This window comes from Phaseolus vulgaris, chromosome 6 (assembly GCF_051622355.1).
Source record: "Phaseolus vulgaris cultivar YP4 chromosome 6, ASM5162235v1, whole genome shotgun sequence".
NCBI classification, from domain to species: Eukaryota; Viridiplantae; Streptophyta; class Magnoliopsida; order Fabales; family Fabaceae; genus Phaseolus; species Phaseolus vulgaris.
The window spans coordinates 18,259,582-18,273,542 of record NC_143503.1 but is presented as its reverse complement, the minus strand read 5'-3'; the positions used below and the strand labels follow the sequence as shown (position 1 = coordinate 18,273,542).

The 13,961-nt window shown below is 29.4% G+C and overlaps 1 pseudogene; it reads left to right on the top strand.

The window, feature by feature from the left end:
- Positions 1 to 11,798: 11,798 nt before the first annotated feature.
- Positions 11,799 to 13,547, top strand: LOC150027239 (cytochrome b561 and DOMON domain-containing protein At5g47530 pseudogene; annotated as a pseudogene).
- The last annotated feature ends 414 nt before the right edge of the window (positions 13,548 to 13,961 follow it).

Sequence of the window (13,961 nt, the reverse complement as noted above, 5' to 3'; positions counted from 1 at the left end):
GTAAAGTATCAGTAACTTGGTTTTTGGTCTCTAAATAAATAACTATCAGATATTCACCTTACACAATAATCATAACTTGAAATATCAAAATAAACTAAACTACGAAGAAACAAAGAACAATTTCAGAATTTAAGGAACTAGGAAATTTAAGGAGAAAAAGAAATGGATTGTCAACTATAAAACAAACTCTCAAAAGAAAGCAAATCATCAAAGACTCAACCAAACCGAGAGAAAGAATAAATTAGCGGTAAGAAATTATGTAAATTAATTTCTATAAAGTGATTCATATCTGATGATATACTTAATGAAAACCTACATCTGATGGAGATTGGGAACTAAAGGCTATAGGGTTCTGTCTCTGCAAATAATAGTTGTCTCACTGAAAACGATCACGAAAGTGTGTGACAAGAATAGAATTGCTAAGAGATAGATTGGGATAAAGGAGATAAAGTAATTGCTCAAGTAGGATCACTCATGGATCAAGTAAGTGCCTATTCCTTCTTGATTGTATGATTGTGTGAGAATCATGATATGATAAGATCTGTATGTGAACATTATTGTATGCGTTCATAATCATGTTTAATCATGTTTTAATTTACATGTGGTATCATAGCCTCGTTACTCATTTTTGTGATTCTCCATTAACGCTTTTCCAAAATCAAAGAACCTTAATTTTAAAATATTCCCAATTTAAGAATCCTAATTTAAAAAGTAGGGTTTATAGATTAAGGTTTCCATTCCTATGTAACATGTCCCTAATTGTCCTAAACCATAAAAAATCAAAGAATCGTAATTTTAAAATAATCCCAATTGAAGAAGGATTTAGGTATTAAGGTTTTCATTAACAGAACCCTAATTTACACCCAACGCCATTAACGGTGTTAACACCCTATGAACCCATTAGCGGAATCGCAAGCCATCCGCCGCCGTTCGTCCATCTCCGTCGCTGGTAATGCCTACAATGATGACGTGGTTGGCCGTGACCTGGTTCGGCATTAAGGATCAAGATCGAAACTCAAGCGCGACGGTTCGTGGTTGGAGCGGTGGTTATTGCGCCCTTTGGCGGAGGCGTCGAGGTTCGAGAGGGAGAGAAATGGCGTCGCACGATGACCTTTGATGGTCCGGTGGTCGTCTCCCTGAACGGGATCCAACACCCCTTGTTCGCACAGTGATTCAGGCGGTGGTTCGTAGCTAGCGTGTGGTGGTTTGTAGCTAAGCGCGGTGGTTCGTGGCTTAAGGCATGTCGTCGGTGACTGAGTAGAATATGTCTGGGTGCTAAAGTGGGTGTCTCGGAAACCACCGTTTGGTGACTGGGTTCGCTGAGCTTTTGTGTAAGGGATACAAGCTTTTTGGTTTTGTTCATAGCAGTGTTGGTGTGCCTCTTTATGTCATTTTGAAAAGTTTCATTAATTGAATTTTTAATTCAATTGAAGAAAGATGAAACTGCACGTGAAGATGAAATTATAATATAATATTGAATTTAATTAACAAATTGAAATTTTGTGCACCTTACGTCATTCATTCCTGGGCCTTATGTTATTTTATTTTTTAATTCTATTAATGAAACTTATGAATTAATTTCCTTACCTGCATCTTACGTAGGATTAAGGATTAGGAAAGAAAAGAAAAATTGGATTCATGTATGAATTGCTTAGATTAAAATTTAATTAATGGATAATTCTTTCCTGCAACTTATGTTATATGTTATATTATAATGTAATTTAATTTACATTTAATTAAAGTTTAATTAATTGTTTGAAAGTGAGGAATGGAAAATTAATTTTTCCGCTTTATGTATTAAATTTTAAATTGAAATTTTGGAATTATGTGTATGATAGATTTGTAATCACCAAAGTGGAAAAATCTTTATGTTTTATTTAATTATAAATTATGGATGAATTTTATTTCAATTAATGGTATAATTTTTGAAATTATTTGTATGATAGATTTGTAATCACCAAAGTGATCAAATATTTAAGTTTTATTTAATTTCAAATTATGGATGAAATTTTATTTCAACTAATGATATTATTTATGGAATTATTTGTATGATAGATTTGTAATCACCAAAGTGATCAAATCTTTAAGTTTTATTTAATTCTAGATTACTGATAAATTTTATTTCAATTACCTATAGAATGGATGCTAAATTATTTATATATGGGTAAATGGAAATTCATTATTATAAGACATTTTTGGATCATCCAAAGGTTGATTAGTTGTCCTTATAATTAATGGATATGATTGTTGGTAGTGAGTATGTGTTATTAGTTTTGCTTGTATATCCAAAGATAACAAGTGTTTCTAGTTAATGCATATATCTTGCCAAATAAAGTTAATACTATTAACATCATTATGTTTTGTTTATTAATGAATCTCCCAAAGGAGAACATTAATATACATAGAATGTTTTTTTGAATCTGTATTGTATGTTTAGTTTATGACTCGAAGTATTAATGTTAAGTATGTGCGATTGCAGTATCTGATCCTGTAGCCTTACATTCGCAAGCTACGTCTGTTCCAGTCTTTAATGGTCTAAAATTTTCTGACTGGAGTGAAAAAGTCCAATTTCACTTAGGTGTATTGGATCTTGATTTGGCCATTCGAATCGAGAAACCTGCTGCTATTACTGATGATAGTAGCAATGACGAGAAAGCTCATTATAGGGCTTGGGAAAAGTCAAATAGACTTAGCCTGATGTTTATGAGAATGAGCATAGCAAACAATATTAAGTCTGCTCTTCCCAAAACCGAGAATGCAAAATAATTTATGAAATTTGTGGAAGAGCGCTCCCAAAAAGATGATAAGTCTCTTGCTGAGACATTAATCAGTACATCAACCACCATGAATGCTTATTATGTATGTTTTGAATCAAACTTAACTGAAGTTCCACATAATTCTTGGTGGATTGATTCTGGATGCACAACTCATGTTTCTAACATGATGCAAGGATTCCTTTCAACCCGAACCATAAAGCCAAATGAAAAGTTTGTCTTCATGGGGAATAGAGAGAAGGTTCCAGTGGAAGCAGTCGGGACTTATCGTTTAATCCTCGACACTGGATTTTATTTAGACTTGATGGATACTTTTTATGTACCTAGTATATCTAGGAATTTAGTTTCATTGTCTAAACTTGATGTTGCCGAATACTCTTTTAAATTTGGGAATGGATGTTTCAGTTTATATCAACGTACCTATTTGATTGGATCTGGTACTCTTTATGATGGATTATATAGATTGAATCTTGATAATCTATATGCTGAAACTCTTATGACCTCACATCATAATGTTGGCACTAAACATAGTTTGGTGAATGAATGTTCTACTTTCTTGTGGCACAAACGTTTGGAACATATTTCTAAAGAAAGGATGGAAAGATTAGTAAAGAATGAAATACTTCCAAGTTTGGATTTTACTTATCTGAATGTATGTGGATTGTATTAAAGGCAAACAAACAAAACATATAAAGAAAAGAGCCACAAGAAGTACTCAACTTCTTGAAATTATACACATTGATATAAAGAAAGGTATTTTATCACCTTTATTGATGATTTTTCACGTTATGGTTATGTCTATTTACTGCATGAAAAATCGCAAGCAGTGAATGCCTTGGAAGTTTATATAAATGAAGTGGAAAGGCAATTATACAGAAAGGTGAAAATTGTCAGGTCAGACAGAGGTGGTGAATATTATGGAAAGTATGATGAAAGTTGACAACACCCTGGTCCGTTTGCTAAGTTCCTTGAGAGACATGGTATTTGTGCTCAATACACAATGCCAGGTACACCATAAGAAAATGGTGTTTCAGAAAGGCGTAATTGAACCTTAATGGATATGGTTAGGAGCATGTTAAGTAAGTCAACTGTATTTGTTTCATTGTGGATGTATGCTTTAAAATATGCCATGTATTTGTTGAACAGGGTTCCTAGTAAAGTAGTTCAAAAGACACCTTTTAAATTGTGGACAGGAAGGAAACCTAGTTTGAGACACCTGCATGTTTAGGGATGTCAGGCAGAAGTTAGAATATACAATCCGCAAGAAATGAAATTGAATGCAATTGGTTATCCAGCAAAGTCAAAAGGGTATATGTTTTACTGTCCTACCTATAGCACAAGAATTGTTGAATCTGGAAATGCACGGTTTATTGAAAATGGTGAAACCAGTGGGAGTGATACTTCACAAAATGTGGAGATTAAGGAAGTCAGAGTACAAGTTCCTTTAACTAGTACTTCAACTTTAAGTATTGTTGTTCCTAATGTAGTTGAACCACTCAACGATGATGAAGAACAACAAATTAATGATCACGTGGCTAACAATGAACCTGTAGTAGAACAACCACAAGAAATAGAATTAAGAAGATCTCAAAGAGAAAGAAGGTAAGCTATTTCGAATGATTATGTGGTTTATCTACAAGAGACAGAAAATGAATTAAGTATTGATAATGATCCAATTTCATTTTCAGACTCCATCAATGATGATAATTCTGATAAGTGGTTAGATGCCATGAAAGATGAGCTTAAATCAATGGCACATAATGATGTATGGGACCTTATAGAATTGCCAGAAGGATGCAAGAGAGTAGGGTGTAAATGGGTTTTTAAGACTAAAAGTGACTCTCATGGCAATATCGAACTTTACAAGGCCCGACTTGTTGCCAAAGGTTTTACTCAAAAGGATGGGATTGATTATAAGGAAACATTTTCACCTGTTTCTAAGAAAGATTCCTTTAGAATTATCATGGCATTAGTAGCTCATTATGATCTTGAGTTGCATCAGATAGATGTCAAAACTGCCTTTTTGAATGGGGATTTAGAAGAGGATGTTTATATGGACCAACCTGTGGGGTTCATTGAAGAAGGAAAGGAACACATGGTGTGTAAACTAAAGAAATCAATATACGGGCTTAAACATGCTTCTAGGCAATGGTATCTTAAGTTCAATGATACTATTGTGTCCTTTGGATTTAAGGAAAACATCGTTTATCGGTGTATATACTTGAAGGTCAGTGGGAGCAAGTTTATATTCCTGATTCTATATGTTGATGATATCTTGCTTGCAACTAATGATCTTGGTCTATTAAGTGAGACTAAGAAGTTTCTCTCTAATAACTTTGAGATGAAAGATATGGGTGAGGCATACTATGTGATAGGAATAGAAATATTCTGTGATAGATCACAATGACTGATGCGAATCAAATAAAGAAGGCTTTTAATAATGAAGGACAAGATCATTCGCCCTCACATTTAAAGTTCTTCTTATTATTCTTTGCAAAAGATGAGGCCCAAGCCCAAGCCCAAGAAGGCCAAAGCCCAAAAAGCCCAAGTTCATCTCATGAAGGGCAAGGCCAAGTATTAAATAATAAAGAATATTGTTGAAGGTGCTTAGAGGGAAACATTAGAAACCTCTATTGTTAAAGCATCTTTTAGTCTTTAGTTAGGAGTTTTAGGGGGGGGGGGGGGGTGTTAGTAGATAGGTGTAGGAGTAAATAAGGAGGTGCCAAAGTGAGAGAAGGGATCACACCTTCCTCATGCATTGTTTTAGGCGCCAATTCTAGAAGCTTTTAGGAGGGAGTTTTTTTGAATTTGTGTAGCTTACATTTCAGCACCTTAGGCTATAAATTAAGGTGCAGCCCTTGTATTTTTCAGAATTGAAATGAGAGTAAAGAAACTATACTCAATTTTTGAGTGAGCATTGGAGAGCTTTTGAGCCTTCTTCTCTAGTCTTATCTTGAAGGATCCATGGTGTCCTCAAGTGGCGGCAGCACACTCATCTAGGAGCAACCATCCTTCTAGTGGCGAGATCACTCACCTTCTCTTCCATCTCCATAAGCTTTTCTCTTCTCCTTTCTTCCTACTCTTTCAATTGTTCATGTTTAGCTTGTGTTCTTGAGTTTTGGTTTGGTTATTTTTCATTTTCCAGCAGCTGTTCTTATTATTTTCTGTTTTGGTTCGGTGCATTTTAATTTCCAGCACTTCTAATTCAGTTTGCTTATCTTATGTTCCATTTTGTTCGGTTCTATTTGACTATAATTGGAACTTCCATATGAGTTTGGAATTGGTGTTAGTTTTTGGAGAGTTCTTGACTTAGAACAATGATCCAATTCTAAGAAAAAGTGCCTAACTATTGTCCAACTCAAGTTGATTCCTAAGAAGGTCAAGAACCTTTCTCTATGTGGCTATTGGAATGACATCAATGACTGTTAGGTTTGTCTCAGAAAACATATATTAATAAAGTTTTAGAGAGATTCAGAATGGATAAATGTTCAACATCTCCCGTTCCAATACAGAAAGGGGACAAATTTAGTCTCGTGCAATGTCCAAAGAATGATTTGGAACAGAAACAGATGGAGAATATACCTTGTGCATCTATTGTTGGGAGTTTAATGTATGCTCAAACTTGTACACAACCATATATTAGTTTTGCAGTTGGTATGCTTGGAAGATACCAGAGTAATCCAGGATTGGATCATTGGAAAGCTGCAAAGAAAGTTTTAATATACTTGCAAGGAATGAAGGATCACATGCTTACTTATAAAAGATTTGATCATCTTGAGGTGATTGGATATACAGATTCAGATTTTGCTGGCTGTGAGGATACCCGAAAGTCTAAATTTGGTTATGTGTATCTTTTAGTCGGATGAGCAATTTCATGGAAAAGTGTGAAGCAGACAGTCATTGCTGCATCCACCATGGAGGCTGAATTTGTGGCATGCTTTAAGGCCACAGTTCAGGCTATTTGGTTGCGGAATTTTGTTTCAGGACTTGGAATTGTTGACAGTATTGCCAAGCCGCTGGGAATTTATAGTGATAACTCCACAACCGTCTTCTTTTCTAAAAACGACAAGTATTTCAAAGGTGCTAAACATATGGAATTGAAATACTTTGCCGTTAAAGAAGAAGTTCAGAAACATAAAGTGTCAATAGAACATATTAGCACTGATCTTATGATTGCTGACCCTTTAACAATAGGGTTACCGCCCAAAACATTTACTGGTCATATTGTAAATGTGGGCATTATGTCTACTAGTGAATGATCAATGTTGTTATTAATTCTTATTTGACACTCTGAGCTCATTGAATAAATAAAGTTTATGAAATTTATGTTTTCTACTTTATGTATATGCATGTAAATTATGTTGTGGAAAACAAATTATGTTGTTATTGATGAAAAATGACATTATGTTTGAACCTATTATGGATTTCTCATTATAAAGTCATATTAAGGAGAAAGAATGATATAGTAGTACATGGAAGGAAATGTGTTGATTAAAATGACATGTAGCCGCCATGACTCTTATTATTTATGTATCCTTGATTTTGATTAATGATAGAACCAATTTATGTAAGGCCGTTTAAATGCGCATTTATGTAATTATTAAATCATGAAAGTATTATAACTCATATGAGTCAAGTGGGAGAATGTAAGAAATAATTTAAATTAATTTCTATAAAGTGACTCACATGACTTAGAGTTTGGGCTTTGGACCCGAATATGATTTAATAATAATAATAGAATTAAAGGGCTCATTGGTTAACGTGAGAAATATATATCTGATGATATACCTAATGAAAACCTACATCTGATGAAGATTGGGAACTAAAGGCTATAGGGTTCTGTCTCTGCAAATAATAGTTGTCTCACTGATAACGATCACGGAAGTGTGTGATGAGAAAAAAATTGCTAAGAGATAGATTGGGACAAAGGAGATAAAGTAATTGCTCAAGTAGGATCACTCATGGATCAAGGTAAGTGCCTATTCCTTCTTGATGGTATGATTGTGTGAGAATCATGATATGATAAGATATGTATGTGAACATTATTATATGCGTTCATAATCATGTTTAATCATGTTTTAATTTACATTAACAAAAACTGATTAACGCATGAGGATGTTCCATATTAAGTTCTTTTTAAGGGGTTTTGTCGGTTAAGTGGTTCCTTGAAGTGGATTCACTACCTCACAACTTCATTACATATATACAAATAACAAATATTGTAATTTAGAAAAGCCATAAAATGAACAAACATACCTTGTTTTCCTTTCATTTCCCATTTTCTCCAGTGCTTTCGTTTGGAAATTCCAATCGGTGACTCTAAGGAGTAACCCCGTTTTTGACTTATCAAAGGACAAGAAAGAAATATTAGGGCACGAAATCATAAAACACAAATTTATCATAAAAAGATAAAGAAATAAGGCTTATGACACAATGAAGAACATAGTAAAGACGAGCTCAAAGAGTGAACAAGGCTAGACGTGCACGAAAAGAGGAGTACAAGCTAAAAAATGAGAAAAAGTTACAGAAAGAACAAAATGAAGAAGCTACCCAATTTTATCATTTTTTTAACATATATTTTAATTTTTTAATACCTGTACATACGTAATAATCCTTTGAAAATCATTCTCGTTTCATGGTGTCAACATTACATTAAATTCGTATGTAATCAATTTTGGCTTACATACGACGTATATAATGTCTATTTACATACTAAAAGTGTTAGTTGAGTATGCACTTGAGTCTTTTTAATGATAATCAATCTTCACATGATTAGTAATCAACCCAACCAGTTTACATGATTAGGAGAAAGTTCATAATGAGTCAAACCAGTTTATATTAACTAATCATAAATTGTTTTCATTATCTTTTTATGTCATATATATAGATGTAATCAGGAGGTTGTGATCCACCATCACCTTGTCAGAATAAAAGAAAGGGAAAGAAACATTATATGAATATATGTCCAAGTGTGAATGTTTTTGAATATATATCCAGGTTTGAAAAAAAGTTTTGAATATCTGCAAGTTTTAAAAAAAAAATAGTAACATTATATACAAATTTTTTTCCATATAATTTCACCATACAGTTAGTTACATACCATTTTTTTTTCATTTATAATAAATAAGTAGTAACATATAGGTTTTTATTTAATTATTTGTAAATTTATTTAAATAATAATAATAAATTTGTTCTAATAAAAAAATAAATGTCATTGAATATATAATAATGGTATATAAATTAAACTTAAGAAGTAAATGCTTGTTGATTTTTTTTATGTTATTTATTTTTTAAAATTTTATATTTAATTATTTATAATTAAATATAATTTAGAAAGTTTATTATTATTATTTAAATAAATATTTAATAAATTTAAGTAATTAATTAATTTATTTTTGAAGTTATGTATTAAATTATTTGTAATTAAATATAATATAGATAATTTATTATTATAATTTAAAAAAATATTTATTTAGTTTAAGTAATTAATTATATTACTATTGTAATTTAAAAAATATTTAATAATGAAATAATAAAATTGAAAAACTAAAAAAAAAACAGAAAAAAATATATAGAAAAAAATCAGAAATTATGCTTCCCCAAATGGTATAAAATATGAAGTTTATACCCTTTTTTTTGAAAATGTTTATAGTTTTTCTGGAGCTTAAAACTAGTTGCAGTAAAGAAATATTGTCTATGGATTTTGGGATAGTTTTGGAGTGTTTCTTTTTATTTTATTTATTTTTTATTGATAAAGAAATTATTTATAGAATGAAATTACTCTATAATTTTTGTTGATTATTGATTATAAATAATATCTACTTTGTAACAACTCAATAACACAATCTAATAGAATAAAAAAAAGAATAAGAATCAACTAGAGACATTAAAAAAAATAAAAATTAGAGAATGAAAGAGTTTAAAGAGATTGCTAAATTTTTAGACATAAATAACTAAATAATTAAAATTCTAATGTATGTACTCAACATAAAATAGAATTTTAAATCTTATTTTCTTTTTAAAACAAACATATTTACTAAACTAAAATAGGACCTCAAAAATCACACATAAATTTAAATTATAATGGTAATTAAAATATAAAAAAATTACTTTTTATTATTCAAATATATTTTCTAAATTCAAAATTTTTGTTACCATAGAATCTAAATAATTGGTAGTTAAAAACTTAGTAGCTAATTAGATAAAACTAATTAACAATAAAAAAAATTAATTTAGAAACCAAATTTTTTTTCTCTAAAATCGTATCTAATTTAGTCAATATAACAACTTACTATATTTGGTCTCTAAATTTGATTTTTATTTCATGATTTTTTTGTACTGTACTAATTTTACAAAACTTATATAATTTATTTATAATTTTAAGAAAAAGTAGCTATATTAATAAAATATTTTTTTTGCATAATATTTTAGTAGTAGTTTATATGATAATAGATACTACAAGAAAATCATGAAATAGAAACTAATTTTTAGATACCAAAATAATTAGTTACAATAGGAACTAAAATAGAGACCATTTTAGAAACTAAAAAAAAAATTGGTTTCTAAATTAGTTTCTATTATTTTCTATTATTATTAAATAGTTTATAAATTGGTATCTAATTAGCAACTAAGGTTTTAGATACCAATTATTTATAAAAAGCATTAAATTAAATGATAATTATATAAACTTGTTTATGTAAGACCTAAGTATTCTTAAGATAAATTTAAATAACTAAATAAATGAATATATACTGGTTTACCTGATTTTTATTTGATCATTCAACGATTGGATTAATATGTAGATAGAAAATAAAAATATGTGAAATAAATTTATGAAATATAAATTATCAAATAAAAAGATATTTTTGATAACAACATTTATATAACTAAATATTTTATCCGTTCAATGATTTGATTAGAATATACAAAATAAATTTTATTATTCAAATATATTTTCTAAATTCTTTTTGCTTCATAATATTAATTTTGCAAAACTTATATAATTTATTTATAATTTGAAGAAAAAGTAACTATATAAATAAAATAAGTTTTTGCATAATATGATAATAGATATCACAATTTTTATTTCACACAATGTCTTATATTTATAATTATTTGACATGGAAATTTAACTTAAATTATAAATATTTAAATTTGTTTATGTATAAGACCCAATTATTAATCCTTACAATTAAATTTTATTTATTTATTAGTAATAATTAAAAATTAATTTTTTAAAGTTAGATTAAAATTTTACTTTTTGTAAACTTCTTTCGTACACTCATTTAGACGGACTCTTTTTAAATTAAAAAATTAAATAAAAATATTTAAAATATTAATACCTTTTATTATCATATTTAAAAATATAAAAAATATATCAAAATATTTTAATTTAAATTATTAACCCTTACAATTAAATTTTATTTATTTATTAGCTATAATTAAAAATTAATTTTTTAAAGTTAGATTAAAATTTTACTTTTTGTAAACTTCTTTCGTACACTCATTTAGACGGACTCTTTTTAAATTAAAAAATTAAATAAAAAATATTTAAAATATTAATACCTTTTATTATCATATTTAAAAATATAAAAATATATCAAAATATTTTAATTTAAATTATTAATCCTTACAATTAAATTTTATTTATTTATTAATTAATAAACTAAATTTTTTAAAAATATTTACATAATTAATATTACTTTAATTTATATATATAACAATATTCAGTTATATCCCTACACAATTTACACAATAATCTTTTAATTGAAAATACAATTTTTAGTAAAAATATATTTTGGATTTTAAATTTTATCTTTAGCATATATAGAAAATAAAAGAAAAATATTTTAAAAATATAGAAAATAAAAACTGTTTTAAAAGATATTTGAAAGGGTTAGATAAGATAAAGATATCTTGATTTAGAAATGTTATTTAAAAAGATAAATAGATGTGTGTGAAATTGGTTTATTCAGTGCTAAAAATCAGAGCAATTGTTTTTGTTCTCCTTTCCTTTCTCTTACTATGACTTTCACTGCAAATATAGTGTTCTTCTTCACTTTTCTAATTGCCATTATTGTCCCTATCACTTCACAGCCATGCAACTCATACAGGTTTTTAAAACACATCATCTTTTTCTTTTTCTTTCTATTTTATATGCTTACTCTCCTTTTTTTATTCTTATATCAAGTTTTCAGAAAACATAAAATCATCATCTTTTCTTATATTTGCTTCAATATATGTGAAAGGTTAATTTTATGAAGAAATGTAAATACAAAAACATTTATCATATAATATAAAATAGTAAAGGTCATATTTTTAAAATCATAAAATCACCATCTTTTCTTATATTCGCTTCAATATATGTCGAAGGTTAATTTTGTGAAATGTAATAACAAAACAATCTCAATTAATTTTTCATAAAAATATTCTTTTTTATTTTTTAAATTTCTAGTTTTCTAAATACAAAATAAATATGCTTTTTCTAATGGAAGGGGTTTGAAGATATATACTGGATGACTTAACAAATTAGTGTTTTATTTATATTAGGTGAAATGATACTTTGATAAAAACATTTATCATATAAATTATATATAATGAAGCTCATATTTCTAATTTTAAAATCATACAGGTTTTCAAACAACATTAAGTATGCGGCTTGTGAGGATTTGCCCGTTCTTGAATCCTCGTTGCATTGGAACTACCATCCATCATCAGGTGTAGTTGATGTTGCATTCAACAAAGCCAACGCAAAGGATTCAAGTTGGGTTGCATGGGCCATAAACCCTATCTCAAAGGGCATGGTGGGTTCACAATCATTCGTGGCAGTTCATAAATCAAATGGGACCATCAAAGCATATACATCACCGATAACAAGTTATGCGACGATGCTACAAGAGGGAAATCTCAGTTTTTCGGTTTATAGTCTTTCTACGTCATACACAAATGGTGGCATCATCATCTTTGCGACTTTTCAACTTCCCCCCAACAAGACTGTGGTAAACCATGCTTGGCAAGAGGGTTTGGTTTCTGAAGATGGCACTCTCAAGGCTCACTCCTTTTCACGCTCTAATCTTCAATCCTATGGAACCATCGATTTCATATCTGGCAAGGTTTCTAAATCTGATGGAGATGTGAACTCACGAACCATGTTAAGAAATGTAAGAAATTTGGAATTTATGATATTTTTTAGAAGAAGTATATATTTTGACCTTGTGAATTATGTAGGTTCATGGAATTTTGAATACCGCGAGTTGGGGAATAATGATGCCGATTGGAGTGATGATGGGTCGTTACTTGAAGGTGGTGAATGGTTTGGGAAGCACTTGGTTTCACTTGCATCGAGCATGCCAATCACTGGCCTTCTTGATCGGCATTGTTGGCTTTGGGACTGGTTTGTATATTGGAAACCACTCTGGGGTTCATCATGCTCCTCATCGATGCGTTGGAATCACTCTAATGTGTCTTGCATCTGCACAAGTTCTTGTTGCTGTGTGTTTGAGGCCTAAGAAGGATCACAAATATAGAATATTTTGGAACATTTTTCATTACATAGTTGGTTATGCAACTATTGCATTGGCCATATGGAACGTCTTGAAAGGTTTTGACATTTTGAATGCTCACAATGTGTGGAAGAATAGCTATGTGGGCATAATCATATCTTTGGCTGCAACTGCTGTCATTTTGGAGGTCACAACATGGATTTGGGTTTGCAACAAAAAGAGGGCCAAGAACTCTCAGGACCATGTTGTCATTGGTGAACAACTGACATAGACTATAGCAATCAACAGACATAGACTATAACAATCTTTACTTTTCATGTAATTGATTCTTTTCTTTAAAGTTTCATCATATTGTACAATAATTAATGAATTTTTCAATGTTATAAGATCCAAACTTTGTATGTCTTTTCATTAAGTGATTTTCATAGACTATTGTTATCAAACACCTATTTTTATTTTATCTTATGGATCACATTTTACCTTTATTCATTAAATTTATTTGTATATCAAGACCGACTCAATATAAAATATATATATTAGGAAAAATATATATTTTTTAAATTATTAGGAAAAATATTTTTGTGTTATGTTAACATAAAAAGTTATTAATTTATATATAAAACAATATATTGATAGGTATAAACACTACAAAAATTTATAATTCTAAGAGGAATTTATTAGTAGA